Source organism: Mustela erminea, chromosome X (assembly GCF_009829155.1).
Source record: "Mustela erminea isolate mMusErm1 chromosome X, mMusErm1.Pri, whole genome shotgun sequence".
Lineage (NCBI taxonomy): Eukaryota > Metazoa > Chordata > Mammalia > Carnivora > Mustelidae > Mustela > Mustela erminea.
In genome coordinates, this window is record NC_045635.1 from 7,216,693 (window position 1) to 7,243,333 (window position 26,641).

The 26,641-nt window shown below is 43.9% G+C and overlaps 1 protein-coding gene across 3 annotated transcripts in view; it reads right to left on the reverse strand.

The window, feature by feature from the left end:
- MID1 (midline 1) overlaps positions 1-26,641 on the reverse strand; it is a 338,332-nt gene that overhangs the window by 194,017 nt on the left and 117,674 nt on the right. The window contains exon 1 of one of the 3 annotated variants that reach the window (XM_032330089.1): positions 8,104-8,805. The exons of 1 other annotated variant lie outside the window; for it this stretch is intronic. The gene's annotated coding sequence lies outside the window, so the exon portion shown is untranslated. Of the gene's footprint in view, positions 1-7,097; positions 7,320-8,103; positions 8,806-26,641 lie in introns of those variants that run through there. One more of the 3 variants, XM_032330090.1, reaches the window with a different exon arrangement.

The window sequence follows — 26,641 nt, forward strand, 5'->3', positions numbered from 1 at the left end:
TCTGATTCCCTGACAGTGCAGGAGAAAATCTGAGCAAATGTTCCCTTTCCACATGATACTGAGCTCTCACCTTTAAGCATTGCTATTAAGCTTGTATGATGACATCCTCCTGTAGGCAATATATCACTGCAAACATTATTTCAAATGCTATTTCCCAATGCCCAAAGGCACCTGTCAGCAATTATGTATTATTTACTATTAAAACTAATCATGACCTACTCTAAGCATTGAACCCAGGGTCAGAAACTCTGGGATGATAATTCTAGCTCTGTCCCCTTCTTGTCATGAGTTTTGGGAGAAGTCGACGTGGGGTTAGAATGTGGGGAAGGTTCACTGAAAGTGTTTTGCCAACACATACGCAAGCTGAGTGTAAGCCGGAACAGATGTCATCTTGAATGTAAATCTCCCAGCTATTGGCTAACAAGCTCTCGGAGAAATCTCACATTTTCTGGAATTCTCACTCTAAGGCAAATTATACAATTGCACAGAGTTATCTTTTCAACAAACGGGCTTTGAAATCCCCTCTCATTAAAGCAAGCTACAGATTAGGTTGCTAAATAGAATACTGGTTCCAAAACGTGCCTGCCTTCCGGCACGCAAATAGGAGCAAACTCTCCTAGTTCGCTGTTCAAATGGAGAAATACCATCTCCAGTGGCTCTTAGCGTCCATCTTGGCTAAGTGGGCAGAGTGGCGTGTGAGCAAGTCTTCCCGGCTAAAGGGCAGAAGCCAGGATTTCAAGTCTGCTTGGGCCATTCTCTGAGACTCGTCCTACCGTAAAGAGGAGTCTTTCTAACAAGAGTTGCAAGGGACCAATGAAATCAGACGTATGCTCGATATTCAGTGGATACCGAGTAATTGTTTGTTAAATAAATGTCCGGTAGAAAAGGTCAAGAGAATCTAAATTGTTCTGTTACATAAATTAAGAAGCGAATTTAAGGGGCAAGTTTTCATATCCTCTGAGTGATCGAGCTATAAAAGAACAAAAAAGCATCACATTCCTATCAGTAATAACTTTTCGCATTTGTCGCCTAATGATTACTAGGTATATCTATCTACATATATAAGGTATAGAGAGCCCACACGCACATGTTCTATAATTTCACTTTATAATGTCCACAAAGATTATAGAATAGTTTGAAGAAGATAAAAAGAGAACGTAAAAAAGAAGTGCACATATATCTTTCTCGGTAAGATTTTTCTTTCTTTTTAAAGATTTATTTATTTATTTGACACAGAGAGAGAGAGAGAGAAAGAGAGCGAGCGTGAGTGCAGGCAGGGGAAGCAGAAAGCAGAGGGAGAAGCAGACTCCCCGCTGAGCATGGAGCCGACGCGGGACTCGATCCTGGGACCCCGGGACCATGACCTGAGCCAAACGCAGATGCCTAACCGACTGAGCCATCCAGAGCCCCTGATTTTTCTTTTAAAGACGGCCTACAGGGGTGCCTGGGTGGCTCAGTCGGTTAAGCAGCTGCCTTTGGCTCAGGTCATGATGCCAGGGTCCTGGGATTGAGTCCCACATCGGCTCCCTGCTCATCGGGGAGCCTGCTTCTCCCTCTTTCTCTGCCTGCTGCTCTGCCTACTTGTGCTCTCTCTCTCTCTGTCAAATAAATAAATAAAATCTCAATAATAATAATAAAAAAAACGGCCTACAGCTGAACGATAGTGAAACCCTCAGGCACACACACAGACCCGCTCTACCCAGCAGATCAAAATACCAGAAACTTAAAAAGTATAAACATCATTTTAGAATTCTCGAGGCACTTTGCAATTTTACCTCAAGGTGGTTCTGCCCGGTACATTGAACCCACATCCTTGAAACACACACACGTAGCAGAGGGAGAAGCGAGAACCCGGACCAGAAATATCCCTCCCTCCATCGGTATGTTGTGACCTCAGGCAGGTTCCTTAACTTAACCTCTCTCCACTTCGCTCCTCCATCATCTGGAAGGCAGAGGGAGTTTTCTAGCATCGTCGTAGGATTAAATGGGAGAGTGTATGGAAAGTACACAGTACACGGAGTCCTTTGATGAGCGCTTGTAATGCCCCTGCATCTGGTCATCTGGGCCTTCTCACGGCCTGGCTCCTTCCCACTCCTTTTGGAAAAGGACTGTATTCTCACTTTGGATTTACCCAGAGCGCCTTGGAACCATTTCATTTCCCATCGTCTCTCTTTTATGGTGGCAATATGGGTTTCTCCGCGTGAATATAAATTCTTAGAGAGCAGGGGAATAAGAGATCTTTTTCATTTCACCCTTCTGCCTAGTCCAGGGCTGCAAACAAATGTTTTATTTTATCGTGAATGATGTGCTGCTGATGGCCAGAGTCTGTAGGAATTTCCCTCAAAAAACTTCCCAGGCTATCCTAAAATGTACAGATAGTTCCCATACTAGGTATCTCATTCGATTATAATTAGTTGTTAAGCGAGGCAGCGGAGGGTAAGAATTAAAAGCATGGACATTGGAGCCAGCCTACTCAGCTTCAGTCCTTTCCTTCCCCTTGCAAATTGCTCAAATAACCTCTCTGCCTCGTTTCTTCATTGAACAATGGGTTGATAATGCGACCTACCAGTATGTACCTTGGTGTGTAGATGAAATGGAACGTGTTTGGAATGAGATAAAGCAGTCCATAAAATAATGGCACTATTATCATTATATCAGAGTCACTACGCGCCCTCCCTCCCCACGCCGCCATCCATGGCCGTCATCCGCACCATGCATTCTTCCCTCCCCGCTGTCTCGCCGGTGCACCCCTTCTAATCTCTCTCCAGCGCTGCCCTCGAGCCCTCCTCTCAGACTCCACCACGAGGCCCGTTCTCAGCTCCTCTCTCCTACCTTCCAGTGGACACCCGTGTTGGGCCTCTGTTTCTACAGGCTTCCTCCTGTAAGCTTTCTAGCAGGAAAACCTGGTTATTTCTCCTCTCCACTTGAAACTCTTCTGGGGGTCCCCATGACCTACAAGAGCATGGAGTAAGTAAATACTGTGTAGTTCTAGAGAAATATTTTAAAAGGTGTGGGAGTCAGAATACAGGCCCCCCGAAGCGGTCCATGCTCCAAGTCTCCGAACTTGTGATGATGTGACGATACGGGGCAAATGGGACTTTGCAGATGTGATGAACGACATCAGGATGGGAAGATCTCCGTGGCTTCGCTTGCTGGGTCCTATGTAATCCCAAGGGTCCTTCTAAGGGAAAGGAGGAGGCATGGGTCGATGGAAGCAAACCTGTGAGTGATGTGGGGGTCATGAGCCAAGGAATGCTGGTGGCCTCTAGAAGGTGGAAAAGCAAGGAACGGGTTCTCCCCTGGAAATTCTAGAAGGAATGCAGCCCTGCTGACACTTTGTTTTTAAACCCGTTTCGGGCATCAGACCTCCAGGGCCACAAGAAAACAGATTTCTGTTGTTTCAAGGCACTAAATTTGTGGCCATTTGTCACAGCGGTGATAGAAAACCAATACACAGGCAATTCTATAGCTGGTGTCTGCCAAAGAAATGGGCTGAGGTCAATTGATGGCCGTTCTATGACTCGGCCGGACTAAGGCATCGATACATGTGAAGCCTCTTTTATTAACGATATGCCACTGTTTCCCTTCTCTCAACTAAGAGCTCTAGAAGGGGGGCAGGAGATGCCTTTCCCAGGCTCCCACAACCCCAGCCTTTCCTCGGCACTCCCCTCCCCTTGGAGACAGGAAGTGACACAAGTGGGGATGGAAACCCATATCCGTACACAAATAGTACACAAATAGAGGAGGACCGCCCCAGCCCCGCCCCCACGCTGGGATGACTAGACCAAGCTTACTCCTCCGTTCCCCTAAGCAAACACATCAAACACGCCGCACTCTGTAGTCTAACCCAATATGTTGCTTCTGCCTTGACAGTTCAAAAGCACTTTTTACACGTGAACGTGAACAGCACCTGCCCAGGCCCTATTTACATATGCTGGCTGTCAGCTCATAAAGAAACTCTGGGAAAAGGCTGCAATTGTCAAGGGAGATTCTCTGGAAGCATTAAGATAAGGTGTAGGGAATCATCAGTTGATACGCGGTGTGGGAAGAAAGACGTGGGTGTTGAGAGCAATAGAGACTGGGCTAAAAAAAAAAAAAAGTGTTTCTGTGGCCCAGGGACAGGTGAACGTTGGGTACCCTAGCAGTTACAGGACGTGACTTCATTCTTTAATTTCCTGGGTTTCAGTGTCCTCATTTGTAAAATGGGCATAATGATACCGATTTTGCAGCACAGTTAAGAAGATTAAATAAAAACACGCTTACGGTGAGGCTAAGGCGGCTAAGGCAGTGTGGGCTACCCCGCCGATACAAGAAACACCCACTTCTTCCCCATGATGCCCTTTGCCCATTGATAGCTTTATAAATCATGTACGTTATGGTAACATGTCATTTAGCAAAACAAGCGTGTTTAACTCAAACCATCTAACAGAAAAAAAACCCAATCTATCAAAGGCAACACATGAGAAGGAATGGTCATTTATAAGCTGTGGAGATGAAGCTTGCTAAAACGCCTCGCTCCGTATTTTCCCAACTTGTACAAAGGCCATATTAATTCCTGAGAAATCTTCCTTTTGAATTATTTAAATACCCAGCGATGAGACAAACACGCAGCAGGTCCTGTGCAATGCAAGGGGATTATTGATTAACCCAACTCCCAGGTTCTAAGTAGGCGGTAATATATTTTCATGTATCAATAATTCAGGAGAACGAGCATTTTTCTGTAGTTGCTGAACCCACACTCGGCAATGGAACCGTGTGACCCTACAAACAATTGTTAGAACAGCAAAAGTCGGTCTTATCCCTTCTGGCCTTGGCCACCTCTGGCAGGAGCCAGACGGAAGCAGAGTTTTCATACCCAAGAGCAAACGTGGGCCACCCTCGTGACACCAGGGCACTCAATAAATAGAGGCCGGAGGAGTGAAAATCTCATAAGGCAGGAACGAGAACCAACCAGCAAAAGTATTTGAAAAGATCAGCCTGGAAAGAAAATCAATTCCAATAAACTCGATGCTCTCAGGCTCGAATATCCTGAAGGTAAATAGTCTTCGGAACTAGAATGAGCTCGCGGTAGAGAATGGGAAACAACGTTAATCAAAACCTGAAAACCTCCCAGGTGTCCTCGCAGTTCACAGATAAATGGATTAACTGTTATTTCACACTCAGGACCCCCCCCCCCCATTAACAGCCCGCCTTCCTTAAGCAATTGCAAAAGGCAGAGATAAAACTGTTTGGTTGAATTAGCATTTTCAGCGGAAGAAGAAGAAACTAAAATTGAAAGCGAATGGGCTTTCCCTGTTTTGTAAAGCATCCGTCAGACAAATGATTAGCTCATTTTAAAGAAAGAGCCTGTATTTTTTCAGGTATTCATATTAATATGCATGCAGAGAAGCTACTTAAATAGTTACACACCTTTTTAAAAAGTTGATTGTTACGAATGCAATACAGTTTTTGGATATTCTAATAATCGGGTCATCCCATTCGAAGACTGCAGAATTAAGAAGAAAAAGCTCTCTGGGCCTAATTGTGATGGAAGTGAAAATTGCAGACCTGGATAATTAGTTGGTGTTGAATCATTTTACTTGATCATTGTTTTCACGCTGCCAGATTCAGCTAGAAGGATGGGAAGTGTAGTATTTGGAATATGTTAAGTCTAGAAACTAAACATCTGTCATGAGAACTTTAAGCACAGCGTGGCCTTTAGTTTTATTTTAGTGAGGAGGAACAACAATGAGGAGAGCCAGCCACATTAGGCAGGATCCAAACTTTCTCCCGGAAAGACAACAGCAGCGGCGCTCACCACCCACTCCTAGTTGGGTGGGGGAGGGGCTGCCGGGTTTGCAGGAATTTGGTTCTCCGCTCTCAGGACACACTTCTGGACTCGTCCCTCACAGAGACAACAGCTGTCTGTCACGCCTACCTTCTCCACACACTCCAGCTCAGAAGGACTGTGGTAGTTAGTTTGTGGGATAATTTGCCTCAAACGGAATTTGTACATTTCTAAACTATGCAGGCTTAAGTTTCCCACGGTATGATAAAAGGATATATGTACATATAATATAAACTATGTATATAAATATATAAATATAAAACAAAAGTGTGTGTATATGTACATACCTATTATATATCTATATATACATATTTATATTTGTGGGGGATTTTATATATATACACACATATAAAATAAGTATATTTTATATATACTTCTTATAAATATAAGATACAAAATATTGTATCATATGTATAACATATGTATAAACATATATAAAATCCATATATTTTATATACATATGTATATATAAAATCCCACACAAATAGCACAAGCAACTCTAAAAATAACAAGATGGAACCTTAGGGAGTAACACATGACAAATAAGGTTTGGCGAGCTGCGCCCCTGAAAATACTGAAGGAGATATGGTACCCAACTTTCTGACTCCAAGCGGCTTCCTCATTCCTTCTTTCCAATTAGAACACTGGCTGAGTAACAGATCGAGAATATATACTTCTATGTGACTAATTCAAAATTCCATTTTCCTCATTTTAGTGGGGCCCCCCACCCCATCCCCTGATGTCACACTGTCTGGAACTCAACTTTGGGGACTACTTGGTTTATTAGCAGTGGTTTGGGGCTGCACAGCGCTAGGTACAAAACAGGTGAAACATGCATTCTCATAGGAAACAGACAATTTGGAATTTTCCAGGAAAGCCTGATTTCCTCCCCGCCCTCCCCCATGCAGTTGTACCTCCAAATTAATCAAATTCAGATTTTTAAAAACCCTTTGAATTACGACTCTCCTATAGATAGGTGATTTCCCATACAGAATACAGCTTCTGCGCGTGCATATGCTTTGTTGAAGTCAGTGGCTCAGAAGGGATGTTAATCAAGTTTGGGAAAAGTAAAATCACACTATGGCTACCAGCCCTTTGTGCAGGGGAAACAGCGCCTTTCTCATACGTTAGGCAGAGACAATGCATGATGTCCCCAGAATCGCCAACCAATTTCCCTTCCTCCCAACAGGGGCACTTTTCCTAAAGCCATGAGAGCCGCATCTCAGAACAGTAGGAACGACACCAACAAAAAACCAAATGTGAGCCTTACCAGTTTCTCCTAAGGTAGCGAAGGAAAACAACCCCCCAGCTGCTCTAGGCCAGGGACCTGGGTGTCTGAGAGTCACTTCGGGGAGGGGACCGAGACCGCTGAAGTCCTCCTGCCCTCTGTTTGCCTTCTCCCCAGCAACCTCTCCCGGGATCTTGCTCACAAAGCCCGCTCCTATTCTCTAATCCCCTCACAAGGAAACGCGGCACACACCGGATGACTTCTGCAGAAGCGACTCTCCTGGGGAGCCGGAGGGGAGGGGGGCCGGAGGGTGCTCGCTGGCTTTCAACCCTGCCAGGCCAATCCTCAGAGAGGCATCGGCGACCGGACACAGGGCACCAGACCCCCAAACCCGGGAGTAGGGGGGCTCCCTCGCCACGGAGAGGAGCATTCTGAGCTCTGTACCCCCGACGCACCCGCCCCCCCCAGACGCCACGCGGTATCTCCCAGGGATGGGAAAGGTGGCTCAGCCTCCAAGTTCCTCCGAGTTCTCTACCTCGCTTCATACTCCGTCCCAGAACAGAAGGATTTCCAGCAAGTTGTGCGGAGATGCGCTCTACGCCGCCCAGGCTCACCTAGCACTTTGAGCCCGGGACAACTGAGAGCAGCTGTTTGTTCTCCACGCACCCCCCACCCCCGCCAATGGAAGATACACTGAAATGTGACAAGAGGCAGATTCTGAAACATGAAATCGGGGATCTGCTCGCTCTACCCAAGAGCACGAGGATGACAGTCCACAAAACTGCGTTTTTTCACAGCCAGGTCTTAAAAACAGTAAGGAAAAGTCAACTGCTAAGTCCTAAGGCAGGATCCTTTTTCAGATTTACAGTTTACCTTCTTTTCCCCGGAGCACAGGGTTCGCCCTTGTATTTCATGGCCACAGTCTCACCTTATAAATCCAAATCCCCTCCTCACCAAAGACAAATACCTTCTATAGATTTCAGATAGGCTATAGCGAGCTGGCACGTCACCCACCCACTCCCCTCCAGATTTAAAAGAGAAGACTTACCTTTTCTTTCTATTACATCATTTAAAACCCCCGGAACGAATAAATCAAAAAAGGAGACAAGCAGATGGCACCGTTCTACGTTTCGCAACGAGGGCTGTTTGCCTTGGAGTCATTATTTCTAAGGAGACGCCGCTGGGCTTGCGTCTCTGTTCGGCAGCATGCCATTTGGGCCTTTGAAACGAAATGAATCGGCTTCACACCACCGGCTCGAGCACATACTAACATTTCAGAATGCCCAAACAGGGCCATGCCGCCTCTTTCCGTAGTGACCCCGCACAGAATCAGAGGTGACGGTTTGATGGATGAGTTTCCCGAGAGACAATGCAATCTGTGACATCATGGTGCTGTGTGCACCCCCTACCCAAGGCCGCCATCCAGCCTTTCCTCTCTCTCTCTCTCTCTCAGAAGAGAACTGCCTCTCCTTGGTGACAATGCCATCTCCCTAGCGAACATGAACCTGGGGCGCATGGCCAATGCGGAAACTTCTCTGTCCTTCTTAACTTCAGGTTACTGACTCTGCTTTGCCGGGGGAATGGACGCAGGACAAGATGCGTATCAGCTGCGGGGAGAAGCCAGGCAAAACGAGACAAATGTGCAGAACTCCGGATTCTGAGTTTATCACCTGACAGCAAACTAGTAACCGACAAAAGGGACCTTTGGTTTGTTCACTTTATCGCTATTAAACACTCGCATGACGGTACCAATATCTTTACGTTACACACGATTTAAGAGATTCTGCATTAAAACTGGATGGAAGCAACCACAGCGATTTTAAGTGTCTGTATAAAGACTTTCAGACTTAACTGGAACTCATTTAATATCACATTTTTCTTAACTGTAAAGGATTTTACTTCTCCGCATTATCAGCTAATATACAGCTCTTGAATTGACCTTGGCCGTTTTGCTTTATTCTAGGTCTTAGTTATTCTCTGTACTAACATGTGTCACCTGTCTTAACATTTGAAATAATACTTGGCAAATCCATCCGTACTTTGAATACAAACTTACTTACAGATAAAAAGCTCTTATGACTCACATCACCTTTGTCCTTTTCACCCATTTAAGTTTTTTAGATGTTTAGCGCAAGGAGAGTAAAAAACCCGGAAGGGGGGCACCTGGGGAGCTCAGTTGCTTGGGCATCTGCCTTTGGCTCAGATCATGATCCCAGGGTCCTGGGATCGAGCCCCACATCGGGCTCCCAGCTCAGTGGGGAGTCGGCTTCTCCCTCTCCAGCTCCCCTTGCTTGTGTTTTTTCTCTCTCTCTTTCTCTCTCAAACAAATAAATAAAATCTTTAAAAAAAAAAAAACCCAGAAGATATCTATATCTACATTCACAGGTACATCTTTTTCTTAAGATTTTGTTTTTAACTAATCTCTACACCCAATGTGGGCTTCGAACTTACAACCCCCAGATCAAGAGTCACATGCTCCACCGACCGACCAGCCAGGCACCCACCCTCCATCCACATCCCACATGTAACATCCGTAACTATCTATCTATCTGTCTAGCATATCCATCCATCCATCCATCCATCAATCTACCATATCTGTTTCTCTCTCTCTCTCTCTCATTTATATCTATATCTGTATCTCCTATATCCATATATCTATCTAGTGATGAATGATCAGTAAATTTATCTACACAAAAATTAAAAAAAAAACCCTTTGCATAACAAAACCCAGCATAAGCCAAGTAGAAAGAAATGACGAAACGGGACAGAGAGGGCCATCTCCTTCATGTTTAACAAGTGCCTAAACTTTGAAAAGAGAAAAACCTACCACCGAAAAGAAAAATGGGCTGTGCTTATGAAACACGGGAGACGTATAATTGATCCTGAAATGTACAGAAAGGTGTTTTTCTCACTTCCAGTAAAATAAAAATGCAAAGTAAAAGCTATACCAAGATATTATTTCTTGCCTGACGGAGTAGCCTGATCCAAAGACTGGCCCCATACTCCGCTGGTGAAGCTCTGGGGAGACAGGCCTTCTCATAGGTTGCTGGGGGAGTACACAGGACTGCCACATATATGGAAGGATTCGGGCAATCAGTAGCAAACTGACAGACACATGTACCCTTCTGTCCAGCAATACCACTTCTAGGCATCTATGCCACAGAATCACCAGCATAAGTACAAACTGTCACCCATTCAAGCAAAATCATGGAAACGACACACATGCCCCGCGGCCGCTGAGTAATCTGCAGCAGACCTGCGTAGTCAAGTCCTAGGCAGCTGCGGAAGGGAGCGCCGGCTGCTAAGCCTGTCCGGACAAAAGCGCTGATATTCAAAGCCGAGCGCAGGAGAGGAAAGTGCAGCCGGAGGACTAGAAGTCTCTGCCTGTGCTTGTATTTGCAAAAGAAAGGAAGTCTGTTGGGGGGCGGAGGCTGGGTGGCTCAGTCGGTTAAGCAGTTAAGCGTCTGCCCTTAGGGTCTGGTCTCAGGGTCTCTGCATCCAGCCCCAAGTCAGGCTCCCTGCTCAGCAGAGAGCCGCTTCTCCTTCTCCCTCTGCCCCTCCCTAGGGTCATGCTCCCTCCCTCCCTCTCTCTGTCTCAAATAAATAAAGATAAAATCTTACAAAAAAAAGAAAGGAAGTCTGGAAGAGTAAAGGAGAATCTAATAAAAATAGGGTTTTTTCAGGAAAGGGAGTGACGGGGTGTAGAGGGAAGGAAGTGAGACTCCTCTGTGTTCACTCACTCTTTCCTGTCAGGGGTCGACAAAGCAAGGCCTAAGGACCAAAAGGATCCTCAGCTTGTTGTTGTCAATAAAGTTTTATGAAGACACAGCCATGGTCATTCATTGCATACTATCTAAGGCTGTTTTCCAGCTCCAGGGGCACCGCTGAGTTGCCGTACTGAGGAGTGAACCACATGGCCTACCGAGCCAAAAATGTGTTCTATCTGGCCCTTTACAGAAAAAAGTTGCTGACCCCTACTCTGAGTGACGAGTTTTAGCATAATGCAAGAGGCAGCCTTAAGAAGATGGGGTAGATGTTCCTGGTTTCTACTTTAAAAGACAGTTAAGTCGAGGTCAGAGTTCAAGTGTTCAAGTCCTAGTTGTCTCTGTCTGATTATTTAACTTCCCTGGACTTGCTTTCATCATCTACAGAGTGATGACTCTTTGGCTTTGTTATGAAGATTAAATAAAGCAGGAAAACAAATATGGAAGCACCTTGTAAACTCTAAACTACAATACCAACCTAAGATATTATTATTATTAATATTGGAGGGTGACAGGTAGTGCCCACACATATGTAATTAGTAAGAACATTTAATATTAGAATAGCCCCAACACTAAAACTTTGCAGAACTTAACATTAAAACATTGCCTTTGAACTTTTCTCCACTTAACATCTTTAGATTATAAGTATATCAGCTCTGGTCACACAATAACTCTCAGCTCTTGTCTGTTCTCTACAACCAGTCAAGCCATTGGACTGGTCATCTGACAATATTGACTCAGAGGTAAAACCCTACTCAAGGACTTCACACTGCAGTAGAATTATTTGGTTTTCAGAAAGCTCTAGAAATTTCTATGCTTGAAGATATCTTTCAGTTGTTGCAATTGAAATTCATCTAATAAAGGTTATCTTACTATGAAGTGTGGTATATCAAGTGACTAAGTGGGTCTGGGATCCATCTGGGGGTTTTATGTGACAAATACATAATCAGACTCGAGTAAGAGACTCTCACCCTCTAAATTCATGTTTGCATAATCACTTTTTCTTCTTAATTTAAATATTTGAATGTATTAACTTTAACTTAAAAGCCAGAACTCCTTTTTGATAGAAATATCAGTGGTTTTTTCCTGTACTCAATGAATTTTCCTTTTCAGTTCTCAAATTTCTAGTGATTGATTTTGCCAAAGTATTTAAAATTTAACTATTGCTAAACTATACATATCTGTGAGCCTTTAAACTATATTAAAGTGAATTGTTCCAAACTCGCATCAGAATCTCTCAGGGGCGCCTCGGAGCGGCACGTCTTTGGATCAGGTCACAATTCCAGGGTCTCAGCAGGAGTCCGCTTCTCCCTCTGTCCTTTCCCCCTGTTTGTGACGTCTCTCTCTCTCTCTCTCTCTCTTTCTCTGATAAATAAAGTCTTTTTAAAAAACAAAATAAATAAAATAAAATAAAGAAATTTTAAAATCAAATCCCTTAAAATATGCAGATCATCTGACCTGCATTTCTACTTTTGGGAAATAATATTTATACTCAGGAAATAATGCTATGCATACCATCCTGTATACACACCCCCCCACACACCCACACACACAATGTTTATATTAGGAACGCAACAACAATATCAAAACACTAGCAACAACAGAAAGGTCTAAAAGGTAGGCATTGGCAACCAAAGTTGCAATACGGTCATTCAAAGAAATAGTGCTCTTCCTGGTATCCACCGCTGTGCAACAGACCACCTGGGAATTTGCCAACTTAAAACGGGCCACATGCATTTTTCTCCCAAGTCTGTGATTTTGGAAGGGCTCGGTGGGGACAGCCACTTCTGTTCTTTTTGGCCTCCGCTGCTGCGGTGTGGATGCTGCAGTCATCTGAAGACTCACCTACAACGTGGGGGGCAGTTGATGCTGGCTGTTGCCCGAGACCTTAGTGGGGGCTGTTGGCTAGAATTCCTACACGCAACCTCTCCTATGTGGGATGGGCTTCCTCAAAATGCGGTGGCTGGCTTCCGAGGGTGACGGTCCCAAGAGAGGGCTAGGCAAAAGCTATGGCACCTTTCGTGGTCTCTCCTGGAAGTCCTCTGGCCTCACTTCTGCTGGACTGAGGCAGTCATAGAACTTCACCCAGGTTCAGGGTAAGGGAACATAGATTCTACGTCTTGGTGGGACACGACAAGGTCCGGGGGTGGGGGGGAGTGAATAAAAAGGTTGCTGTCACTATTTTTGGAAAGTACAATCTTTCTTGATTGTGCAGCCACTGGAAGGATATAGGAGATCCAAATTTACTGACATGAAAGGACTTTCCAACGACAGTGAATGCTGAGTTAACAGAATAGCAAAGGTGACCCCATCCAGTAAAAGTAACACTGGCACATAATAGACACTCAATAAACATTTGTTGAATAAATCTTTGTATAGAAGTGGATTATGTTTTACATTTGTGTCTGTATCGAAAATAGTCTAAGAGAAACTACCAAAACATGAACATTGGTTATATTTCTGTAATGAGATTGTATTTCAGCTTTTTTGAGATAGTGTTTTATAGTATTTTCATAATGAATGCTCACAGAAAATTAAAAGATATTTCAAAATGAACCTCAGAGGACAATAATCTGAGTTGTCACAAAAGTTGACCTAATTCTTTTTTTTTTTTTTTTTTTTTTTAGATAATTGAAAGCTAATTAGAATGCTCCTTGGCAAATCACTTTTTCCTTTTTCTACTTGTTAGGAGAATTTTCTGTTTTGCTATCTGTAAGTATTTAATTGATATAAAGTATTTAAGATATTTAAGGGATATAAAAATAAGAGCATTCTTTTTTGCTTATGATAACAAAAGAGTACCAGCGACATAACACATACTTTAAAAAAAAATTTTTTTTTTTAAATTTACTTGACAGCCAGAGATCACAAGTAGGCAGAGAGGCAGGCAGAGAGAGAGGAAGGAAAGCAGGCTCCCTGCTGAGCAGAGAGCCCGATGCGGGGCTCCATCCCAGAACCCTGGGATCATGACCTGAGCCGAAAGGAGAGGCTTAACCCACTGAGTCACCCAGGCGCCCCACACATACTTTTTAAAAGTAAGATATTTCATTAAAATAAATATAATTTGCCTCCAAATTAGTCTTGGGTGAAAATAATAATAAATCCACATTTTATTTTTATATATTTTTAAAATATTTTATTTATTTGAAAGAGAGAGGGTGAATGAGAGAGAGAGCATGAGCTGGGGGAAGGGGAGAAGTCGACTCCTTGCTGAGCAGGAACCCTGACGTGGGGTTTGATCCCAGCATCTCGGGATCGTGACCTGAGCCGAAGGCAGTCGCTTAACTTACTGAGCCACCCAGGTACCCCTTTATTTTTTTATTTTTTAAAAGATTTTATTTATTTTGGGACACTTGGGTGGCTCAGTTGGTTGGGCATCTGCCTTCGGCTCAGGTCATGATACCTGGGTCCTGGGATCAAGTCCCAACTGGGGCTCCCTGCTCGGTGGGGAGTCTGCCTCTTCCCTCTCCCTCTGCCCCTCCCTCCTGCTCATGTTCCCTTTGTCTCACTCAAATAAATAATTTAAATACTAATTTATTTTAATAAATTCACATTTCAATCACTGACATAGTAGGAGATAGTTCAATGCAGGTCAGGATATCAGAAAAGAAAAATTGTGATGTGCATGTAACGCATTATGATACACTATCAATACCTTCCCCCCAAACATTCATAGTTTTAAAAATACGTGAAAATACAACTTATTTTTGGAGGGAAAACTGCCAACATCTCATATAACAAGTACTTGGAAAGCACTGTTTAACCAAGATGTCAGGAATGACAGATGCATGGGCAAATTTGAATGTAGAACTTGCTCTTCTAGTACGAGAGACAGTAGTCAGGGTGTCGGGCATTGGACAAAGCTGGAGGAAACAAATGATCCTGATATAATGAGACTCACTGGTCTCACACTAGAAGGAGAATATGATTTTAACCAAACTCATAAACTGGTTTAATGGTCATCAACTTTTAGTAAGCTTTGTCATGCTAGTCTTCAATTGTCGTCATTTCCTTTGACTTGACCCCAGCTGAAATCTAGAACACTTTCTCCTTCTTAAGAGCCCTTACTTCAACCCTTGAAAAGCCACCCCTCTAAAAGAAGACATGGATGAACTCAGCCCCGATTCTCAAGAAACGAAAAGAAGTTCCACTTCTTTTTCATTACCACCCTGGGTAAAGACAATTCTTTCTGGAAGCTAGGGTCTCCTGTCCTCCTCTTAGGAATGGAATCCTTGTTCAGTGGCATCCCGTGCACAGGCACACGTGCGCACATACATGTACACTTTATTCATCCAGGGTCAGTCATTCAATTGTAAATTTAATCTCTCTCGAGCAGGCACTCTATGACGGGACATGTACTGTAGGAATGTTGGAACAGCAAGGTCCAGCCTTCCTGGAAGACCAGAACATTCTCTTCAAAAGAGTAAGTGCACTTCATCTTTCTAAAAAGCTCCCCCACTCCAGTTTGTGAGTAGTTGCTTTAATAAATGTTCACTATAGAAAATTTGGATCGTGTGTCAATTAACTGGAATTTAAAGAAAAACTTGAAACATAAAAAAAAGAAAATTTGGATATTAAAAAAAAACTAAGAGAAGAAATCACCTATAATTTAAAACTAAAGCGTTAGTCACTATTAAGTTTGCTACCCATATGGATAGATTGGTAGGTAAGTAGGCAGGCAGCCAGACAGATGGATAGAAGGACAGAGATAATATTCAACTCTCGGAGTTTATACTGGATAGGTATATATTTTCACATCGGGTCTTTTTAAAAGTGTTAGCATTTTTTATCTTTAACAACTTCATGAGATATAACTTACATATCATAAAATGTATCCATTTTAAATGACTTTTAGTAAATTTACCCACTTCTGCAACCATTACCGAAAGTCAGTTTGAGAACATTTCTGTTGTTGGCAATTTATTCCTCAGGTCCGGCAACTCCTTCCTGTTTGTGTAGATGTGTCTTTTCTGGGCACTCGCTATCAATGGAGTCATAGAACACATGGTCTTCTGTGTGCAGCTTTTTTCACTAAATAAATTTTGAGCATCGGCCCTATAGTGACGTGGTTCGTCACTCCATCGGTTTTTCCTGCCGAGCAGCTCATGTAGCTGTTTATCAAACCCGGTATAAAAACACTCCAATTTAACCATTTCTTTGGGGCTTCCTTTCTCTATGGAGTCTCTTGTGTCATGGAAAATTCATATTAAATATACACGGTTCCCTTGTTAATCTTTTGTTCCCGAGGGCCCAGCCGGTAATGAGCATAGAAAGGTAGAAGAAAAACATCTTCCTCTCTTCCAAGAGTATGTACATTTGGTTGATATTTATCAAGGGACTATGATGCGCAAGTCCACTGTCCTAGATGATGAGTTGCCTTTAATATAGAGGAAGGTAGCACCGCCCCTGCTTTCCAGGGGTTATGGTCTATTTGGGAAGGAAAAAACACTCAAACTTGAGGGAGTAATCCAGTGAGGAAGGGCTACGGACCAGGCAGTCCAAGTGGCATCACAGCATAGAGTAGCAAAATCTAACTTCTGTGTTTTTGCGAGAACCTGCTTGGAACTCCAGAGTTGCTGAAAAGATTATCTTTTTTTTTTTTTTAAAGATTTTATTTATTTATTTGACAGAAATCACAAGTAGATGGAGAGGCAGGCAGAGAGAGAGAGAGGGAAGCAGGCTCCCTGCTGAGCAGAGAGCCCGATGCGGGACTCGATCCCAGGACCCTGAGATCATGACCTGAGCCGAAGGCAGAGGCTTAACCCACTGAGCCACCCAGGCGCCCCCCCCCCTTTTTTTTTTAAGATTTTACTTACTTACTTATTCAAGAGAGAGATGGAGAGAGCACAAGCGGAGGTACAGAGGGAGAGGGACAAGCAGACTTCACGCTGAGTGTGGAGCCCCCTGTAGGGCTCAATTCCACAATCCCGAGATCAAGACCAGAGCTGACACCAGGAGCAGGACGCCCAACCTACTGAGCCACCCAGGCACCCTGGTAAAAAGGTGATTTTAAGCTGAAGACCTTTGAGATTCAACAGATGCGGAAGGAAGTCTTCTCGGAGCTTTCCTTATCTGACTAAAAGCAGAAACTTCTGGGCAATGAGAACGGCCATAAATTCCCACTTCAGAATGGCTTCTACTCCCAGGAGAGAGAGCAAGAGTAAACCTACCAGGAATCCCCTCTTGGGGAAGTTTCCTGGTCTTGGAGAAGATGGAAAGACCACCGGTACCCGCACAAGCAAACATGATCATAAACGTTTTTTTCTCATCTGTTCTCCTAAAAGCCCATTTGACTTTCCTAAAGAAAAACCCTCCCACAGAAGTCTTTTTTCCCCACTCCATTTCCCTTAAGTGAGGTATGTAAACTCCAAATTCTAACCCCCCCCCTCTGTGAGTTAGCTTATTCTCAAGCCCTGCGCTGTGTCTATGCATCACACACGTCATGAAACTCTGCCTGTTCTCTTGCCAATCTGCCTTTGATCAGTTTAAATGTGCAGGCCCCAATTCCTAAACCAAAGAGGGTAGAGGAAAGGCTTTTCCTTCCCAGTCCCCCCCCCAGAAGAATCAACTTCTGTGAAGAACAAATGGGAATGACCCAGGCATGGTGGGAGGGACGGCGGAGAGCATTCCAGGGAGAGAATCCTGCACAAAGACCAAGAAATAAGAGAGAACATCACCTGCGGGGACGGAGTTGAAAGCTCACCAAGGCTGAATGTGAGCTTATCAGAGGAACCAACTGATAAACTCACATTCAGCCTTGGTGAGCTTTCACGCATCCAACGTGAAAGCTACCAGCTCCACGCGGATATTGATCACTGAACACGTGGCCAGTCTAACGGAGTTAATTTGGTTTAATTTAAAACCGAAGTGTTAACCACTATTAAGTTTCTATTAACCACTATTCAGTTATTTAAAGTAACTCACTAGTAATTTTAAAAATATTGACTAGATGTTGAAATAGCTTGGATTTGCAGTGAGAGACAATGGATCCTTAGAATCCATTTTATTTATTTATTTTTAAATTAATTACTAACTTCTAAATTTTGCTGCCTGAAAAATCTTAATTACAGATGTGTCTGGCACTGTATTTCTATCAGACAGTGCTGCTCTCGACCAGGAGGGCCTGGCAAGCTAGGGTAGGATTTGTTTGTAGGACAATGACATATCCAAAAATCACAACAATTACGCCCAAGTACATCCCAGCCACTAACTGCGTTGCCTGGAACAAGCAGAAGGCTGAGCTTCGTCCCCAGCCCCCCAGCCGATCCAAGTGTTGTTCTCAAAACGGTTTTTGAGAAGTCATTACTAAAACAATTCTCACCTACTTTTACTTTCTTATTTGTTTACTACACCTCTGTCCATTTCAAGAGGGTGCTGGAACACCCACCAGGTTCCCAATAGCATTTATCCTATTTGTAAAAGAACCGGGAGGTTGGAGACTTAGTCTCCTTCAGAAATCTACCAGGTGGTTTTGCTTTTCAGTTACAAAAATTTGCTACTTCCTCTGAGAAATAGAAACAATGGATTAAGGGGGCTACTCCCAGGGGAAGAAAATGCTGACTTTGTTCTACAAAGGGACCCCACTGCCGGCCCTTAATGGTTCTTTACTGATCTTTCTAAGGATCAGCATTCAAAGGATTGGATCCCTGACCTCAGGGGACATTCCCTAAACTCCAATTACGAGTCCCGACAAAACCAAAGGAAACACTAAGAGAAACCAAAAGAAGCTTGGAGCCCAGGAATTTGGGGACGCGAACCGCCTCTCTTTAGCGGGAGCTTTCAAAATAAGGAGACCGAGGGAGATGATTTACACAGGACTGCCTGTGTCCACTCATCACTGATGACTCTCCCTCCCCCCCACCATAAAAAATCCACTTCGACTCCAATAAAAAAAGAAGAGCTCAAATATCTTTGTGGATAATTCGGTGTATTTGTTGAAAAACCCAGAAGACTCTTAGGAATGGATCGAAGGTTTTGGTGTCTTTCTAACTCCTTTCCGGCGCAGCGTCTGCGGGTGTCCTGCGGTGGTGGTTTGTTTTTGGAGCCGTGGTTGGGAGGCGGGGGTGGGGGGTGGGGGGGTGGGGGGGCGGTGGTGATGGAAAGCAGGTTTTCTCCACCGCGGCACTATTGACCGTTGCGGCTGGAGCATCGTCCGTTTCGGGCCCGTCTCGTGCATCACAAAATGTTTAGCAGCATCCTGGGACTTACTCATCAGAGGCCACCAGCAGCACCCACATCCCAGTCATAAGAACCAAAAATGTCACCAAACTTGGCTCCAAGTCCCCTGGAAGGCAGAATTGCCCTCCTCCTCCTCCTCCTCCTCCTCCTCCTCCTCCTCCTCCTCCTCCTCCGGAGAAGCACTGATGCAATGAATCCCTTAAGACAGAGCATTTATAGAAACACGGACTTCAAAGTATTGATGTGGGTCTTCCCCGGTGCTTCTTACTCCTAAGTGCTATGACGCATACCTTCCATATGTGTCTTTCTAAAATCTTTCTGACGAGTTGGACAGTGGTGGAGAGAACACATTTGCCACTGAGCCGTGACCCTCTCTGGGCAGGCTGAGGACCCAGCCTGTTTGGAAGACCATTTTCCGTCCCGTATTGTCATTCTGGCTGGTGAGCCCTACCCCCATCCAATACAAACAGGGAAATGAAAGAGTCTCATAACACTGATTTGTGTTCGCCCTCGAATGAAAGAAAATGGAAACAATGATCCATCTTGGTTTTTCCAAAAGAGATCTCACTGCAACATAGCTTATGTCTTGACAAGTGCACGAGTCTGGGCAGAGCATACCCATTTCCTAGGAAGGTACACTGAATGTATGGGAGTGTGCTGTTTCCAAAGTTGAACTAAAAGTGATTTAGAGAGGGTCGCCTGGGTGGCTCACTTGTTAAGCGTCCGCCTTCGGCTCACGTCATGATCCCAGGTTCCTGGGATCGAGCCCCGCATCGGGCTCTCTGCTCACCGGTAAGTCTGCTTCTCCCTCTCCCTGCTTGTGTTCCCTTTCTCGCTGTGTCTCCCTCTGTCAAATAAATAAATAAAATCTTGAAAAAAAAAATAAAGAAAGGGTTCTCGAGTGCCATTCAATAGCACGGGGGTCGACCTCCGCAGTGTCCCCACTTTCCACTTCCACTTCCACCGTCGTATATCCGTTAGATAGATCCAAAGGTGCTATCTCCAAACATGTCACTTCGGCATAAAGATTATTTTGAGCTGAAGGCAACTGAGGGACAGAAAAAGCAGACACAGAAAAGCTCTCTACCCTCCTCTATCTGCTGAAAGGCAGGGCGTACATTTCCTTGTTTGAAGGGATTCCCCCCACCCCCCGCCACCCTGCCTGGCCACTTTCCCCTATCAGGAGGAGGAGAGGGTGGGCACCAGCAGAGACAGCGCAGACTGAAATCGGCGCAGACGAGGCTTTATTGAAATAACCCTCATCCTCCTTAGTTTCCCCCATATACTTGCCTTCTCACAATTTACTGCCCCTAGAAGCCTGAAACCCCTTTCCATTGTCCTGTCACTTCTCTACAAATTTACAGCCTTTAAAAACAAAACAAAACAAAACAAGGTTTTATTTATTTATTTGGGAGAGAGAGAGAGAGAGCGCTCGCGCGAGCACAGAGGGGCTGGGGCCAGAGGGAGAGGGAAAAGGAGAGAAGCAGATTCCCTGCTAAGCGGAAAGCCCAGGAAGGGGCTGATAATCAGGACCCTGAGATCAAGACCTGAGCCCAAATCAAGAGTCGGACACTTAACCGACTGAGCCACCCAGGTGCCCCAATTTATAGCCTTTTGCTAAAATAGTGTATTAAGTCTCCAGGTCTGAGAGCCTCTTTGAGGTTTTTACTACACTGTGAGCCCCCCTGCCCCGCCCCCCCCACCCCCACCCCCCGCCCCGCCATACGCACGTTAAATAAACTTTTTTTCTTCTGTCAGTCTGTCTTTTGTCCATTTATTTTGCAGGGTCCCAGTCACCGAACCTAAGAGGGTAGAGGATGAGGCCTCCCACATGGACGTGAAACAGACCAAATGGCCAGGTCATGCTGCTTTAACCCAAAAACGCAGCACTGCGATCTCCTGGCTAGAATCAACTCCACCAACGCTTTTATTCTACTGGCCGGCCTCGACCATTTTAACCATCACTAAAGAAAGAAATCTCTGGACAACCCTCCCCCTAGCTCGCTACACAGAGCTGCCCTGTAGACATGCAGCTCTGTCGCAAACTGAAGGCTGAAGCTTGGAGCTTTGCCCGCTTCCCCCACCCCCCACCCTGGACTTAAACTTGGAGGCTCACATGGACCTGTCGTTTTTTTTTTTTTTTTTTTTTTTTTTTCCTGTGGCCCTGTTTTGATAGGTGTGGCTGGTCTTTCCCCAGAGCAGTCACCTTGTCCCCTCCTCCTGAAGAATTATGGTGTACTTCTTGGCAGTGCGACACTTAGTCTGTGTGAGGCAAAAGAGATTTCTGGACATCACAGAGTCTCTAAGTCCAGTGACCACAAATATACCCTTTGAATGTGTTATAGAACCTCACACCAGGCGGTTTCTAGATTAGGTAAGTGGCTAGCTCGGTATTTTAATCAAGTTTTACTACAATACATTTGAAAGGTACATTTATCGTAGGATGTAGCGAAAACTGTTATAATGTTCCTGATGCTTAACACATTTTCTATCTCATGGACTGTGGAAAATAAGAGTACAGGAAACAGGGTCAAAAGAATTTTTTAACAAGTTCTTTACATTTAGGAAAGTGGGGATTTCAAAAAACAGATTAAGGGAGGCAGCTTTGAGCTCTCTTAAGGAGAGAACTGGATTTGCCTTGGATGGAGAGAATTAAAAGAGAATCTGTATTTTTGACTAAACGATTAGGAAAAAAAAAAACAACCCAACCCAGGCCACTGTTACTCCGTGCTAACATGAAGTCTACATGTGCAACAGTGGTGTTCTTTCCCCCACCAGTGGGAAGAAGGAATTTGTAGACTTCAGCATTATGTTTTTTAATGCCATCTCCAAACAAACTGCCCTGAAAGGACAAAGACAAAAAAATCATTTCTTTAGACAACGAAAGAGTGGCCTGCAAGCCTGGACACAAACCCTTGAGAACGCAGTGCTGGAAATTCCTTTTTTCTTTTTTTTTTAAACGTAAAATCCAGAACAGGCAGACCATTAAGCTGGAAAAAGAAATTAATATAACCTCACAGGCAAGCAGAAAAGCAAATACTCACTCTAAAGCAGCCACTGTTGATGCAAGCAAAGGTTAGAGCAACAAGCTACTTCCTAACAAAGTGTGAATCCCATTAGTGCCGAAGCGCTATCCCTCTTTAGTCCTTCCATCTAAGCCAGAACAGAGTTCGGCTTTTACCTCCATCTGCATCTCAAGGCTGGTAAACAGGACCCATGGAGACGTGCAAAAATGGTGAAGCCATTCAAAAGGCATCTTCGGCTTCGTGTAAGACGCTGACATAAGCACAATAGGGCCGTGGCCCAAGTCTGCCCAAACACCCCTTTAGCATTGCTTAGGTGGACAAAATAGGGAGCTGGTCTCCCCCAGTTTCCCGGCTTCCCCTGCGGCCCCCATTGTCTCTTCCCAAGTACAGTGATGCCATTTCACGATTGGTACAGTAGACACGAAGCACTTGGAAAAGTTTCTTTGCGGAGTAGTTCAGAATTTAAACTGTTCCATTTAAAGAAGAAGAAGGGGAAAGTGGAGGAGATGCGGCAGCAGTTGAAAATGTAAAACATCTGGAAGTTATCAGTGACTCACTTATTCGTGTGCCCAATACCCAAGTGATGGACTAACTTAAACACTGTAGACCAGTGGACACGGATTGTTCATTACAGTGGCTCATCTGCAAGGGTCTGTAATCTAAATCCTTGCATTTGTTTTTTTCTGTACCAAGATCTGTCTAGTATGTCTCCTAGGCCGGATTGTGTCATTGCGCGGAACCAAATAAGATCACAAAATCAAGTTACCTATTCCCTTGAAGAAAAATCCAATGTAGGGAAAGTTCATACGCTTGCAAAGATTTTCAACATGGTTGCAATCAAGTCATTTTCCAATTGTATAAGTAAATAACATTGACCACATGAAATATTCTGCCAGAAGTACATAGCTGCTATGCTTTCTTTCTAAAGGTGTAAAGCTAAGTGTTCAAATTTGCAATTATTGAAGTTGGGTTTTGGTAATGAATGTGGGCGGTGAGCACGAAGGAGATCCTTCTGATTCCCAACTGCACAAAGCTGTACCAACTTGCCAAGAATGAGGAAATAAAAAAAAATCCACTGGAAATAATATTTGGTTGTTCACGTTAGCACTGAAGATGACTGTGGTTTAGAAATTTCCCCCTTTTTAATTACAATGAGTAAACTATGTTGCCAAGTCTCTTTGGGCAGCTCAATTTTCATCCTAGCCTACTCCCTGAAAATGAAGCTGTCAAGAATCCTAAGTTGAAACTGCTTTTTTGAAAAGAGTGTTTATTATGGTATGTCTCCCCAAATCGTGGAGAATCTGTTCAGAAAGATACATCTTCATCAAACCATGTTCAATGCATGGTTTTATTATTTAAAGTGAAGACGAGCCATATGAAAAGTTCTTTGAGATTATTTCAATCACATATGCACCGAGAATTATTTTAGTTATCTTGCTTCGTCTTTGAGTGTACACTGCTTTCAGAATCCATGACTGAGCTGAATAAACACTATTGCGTTTTTTTGAAGGCAAACTCGAGTTTGCACCAATACAAATTCTTTCCCAACATTCATTTAACCACCAGGAAAGTCTGTCGGTAGTTATCAAAAATTCTGTTGGACAGTTTATTCATCTAGTGTTTTTTTTTAGGTAATTCTACCCCAACATGGGGCTCAAACTCATGACCCCCAACATCAAGAGTCATATGCTATGAGGTACCTGGGGGCCTCAGTGGGTTAAGCCTCTGCCTTCCGCTCAGGTCATGATCTCAGGGTCCTGGGATCATGTCCTGCATCGCATCGGGCTCTCTGCTCGGCAGGGAGCCTGCTTCTCTCCACCTTCTCTGCCTGCCTCTCTGCTTACTTGTGATCTCTGTCAAATAAATAAATAAAATCTTAAAAAAAAAAAAGAGTCATATGCTCTACCAACTGAGCCAGCCAGGCACCCCTAACGGAGAGTTTATTCTTTTCTGCAATTAATGCATGTTAGGGACCAAACATTTTTATCTCTCCCTTATTCATTTCATATATTGAACCCCTAATCGCTAACATGACTGTATTTGGAGATGGGGCCTTTATGAAAGCCATTAAATTTGAATGAGGTCGTAGGGCAGGGGCCTGACCCAAAAGGGTTAGTGTCCTTAGAAGAAGAGATACCAGAAAGCTCTCTCTCCTGTTCTTCCCCACCCCCGGCAAATGCAAGCACTGAAGAAAAGCCTTGTAAGGCCACATTGAGAAAGTAGAGCCTGCAAGTGGGGAAGAAAGGCTTCACCAGAAACCAGACTGGCCGGCACCTCAATCCCGATCTCGGCCTTCCTAGCTTCCAGAACTGTGAGAAAGGAAATTTCTGTTGTTGAAGTCACACAATCTGTGGTATTTCGTTATGGCAGCCGAAGCTGACTAATACGACGAACAACATAAAACTTAATCGTACAAATATATTTTAGTTGGAAACTTATCACTACAGCAGGATTCCTGGAGCAAGCACAAAGTGTACTGGGATTCAGGAAGAAAAAGTCACCAAAAATCACATCATCAACACCTTTAGCCGCTAAATTTATCATTATTTCTTGCTGAAATGGTACAGTTTGCAATATCCACACAATTAAATGTGATATTTAGCTACTACTATATGGGCTCAGTAAGCAACGGCAGAACGGAAGGACGTAGTCACAAGTTCATGATACCTAGAGTCTGTTTTTTAGCCATCAGAGCCGATGTTTAATACGTCTTTTCTGCAACACAAAATGAAGATGATGGGCAATTCACAAACTAAAATAAGATGTGGCCTAAGAATTTTAGAGGTGCTTTGAAGATTTGCTTACAATACAGTTCTCTCATTTTAAAAATAAGACCACAATGGGGAAACAAGTTAAATGTCCATCAACTTGTGAACAGATAAATAAAATGTGGTCTAGCTATGCAATGGAATATTATTCAGTAATAAAAAGGAACAGATTACAGATATATATAATGTGATGAATGTCAAAAACATTATTTTAGGGGCGTCTGGGTGGCTCAGTGAATTAAAGCCTTCAGCTCAGGTCATGATCTCAGGGTCCTGGGATCAAGCTCCACATCAGGTTCTCTGCTCCATGGGGAGCCTGCTTCCACCTCTCTCTCTGCCTGCCTCTCTGCCTACTTGTAATCTCTCTTTCCCTGTCAAATAAATAAATAAAATCTTTAAAAAAAAACATTATTTTAAGTGAAAGACGCCAGCTACGAAGGACCGTATATTGGATGATTCCATTGACAGAAAATGTCCACAAAACGCAAATCCACAGAAACGAAAGTAGATCAGCAGTTGGCAGGGGCTGAGGGCGGGAATAGGGAGTAACTACCGGTGGGCAAATGAGATCTATTTTTTAAGGTTATTTATTTATTTATTTATTTATTTAGAGAGGGAGGGGGGCAGAGGAAGAGGGAGACACAGAATCTTTTTTTTTTTTAAAGATTTTATTTTTATTTATTTACAGACAGAGATCACAAGTAGGCAGAGAGGCAGACAGAGAGAGAGGAGGGAAGAAGGCTCCCCGCTGAGCAGAGAGCCCGATATGGGGCTCGATCCCAGGACCCTGGGATCACAACCTGAGGCGAAGGCAGAGGCTTTAACCCACTGAGCCACCCAGGTGCCCCAGAGACAGAGAATCTTAAAGCAGTCTTCACACCCAGCATGGGGCTCGATATCACAATGCTGAGATCATGACCTGAGCCGAAATCAGGAGTTTGATGCTCAACCAACTGAGCCACCCAGGCACCCCAAAGGGGATCTTTATGGGTGATGGAAATGTTCTAAAATTGGATTGTGATGAGGGTTCACAACTCTGTAAATTTCCTAAACCTATTGAATTGTACACCTAACATGAGTCAATTTTATGGCATCTAAATTATATCTCAATAAAGCTGTTTTGCAAAAAATGATCACAAATGGGCTTTGAAATGCTGAGAAACACACCCTCGGTGCCCCATTCAGCTTCGATGAAAACCCAAGCCAAACTTTGCTAAGGTTTGGTAGCATCATGAGGTCAAAACCTCAGAAGACTCAAATCTTCTTTCAGATTTGTCAAAACTGTAGACAGATTTGGACTTGGTCTACTAACATGTGTTTTTTATCTTTCCACTTTCAACCCGAAACTGAGAAAAGGGGAAAAAACACAGTAGGTGGTTTCTCTAACTTTGCTTTTGAGTTTTCACTGATGAATTCTGGCCTATATAAGATCAATTTTTTTTCTAAATTACAGTAAACATTTTCTTCTACATATGGCAAATTGCGATGAAAGTGTCCCGTTCGATTACTGAGAGAGATAGGTGACCATTTTTAGAAATAACGTACAGTACCTTCTTTTAAGATTCCAAGCCTCTGGATAATTTGTGCATTGCCAAGAATTTTCCAATAGCCATTGTCCCTAGCCAGTTGTGTTTCTCTTGAGATGACACTACGTTGCTCATAGTGTGCTCTTACCGCCTTCCAGTACAGTACCCATCCGCATGCGTGCACACACACACACGCGAGTTCACACACACTGACTTTTACCTTTAAACCTTGGCTCACCCTCCTGCCTTGCAAAATTTAAACACCGGCTCCCGGGTTGAGCTAGAAAGCCGGCTTTCCCGAGCACTCCTCCTTTCCGGGGAACT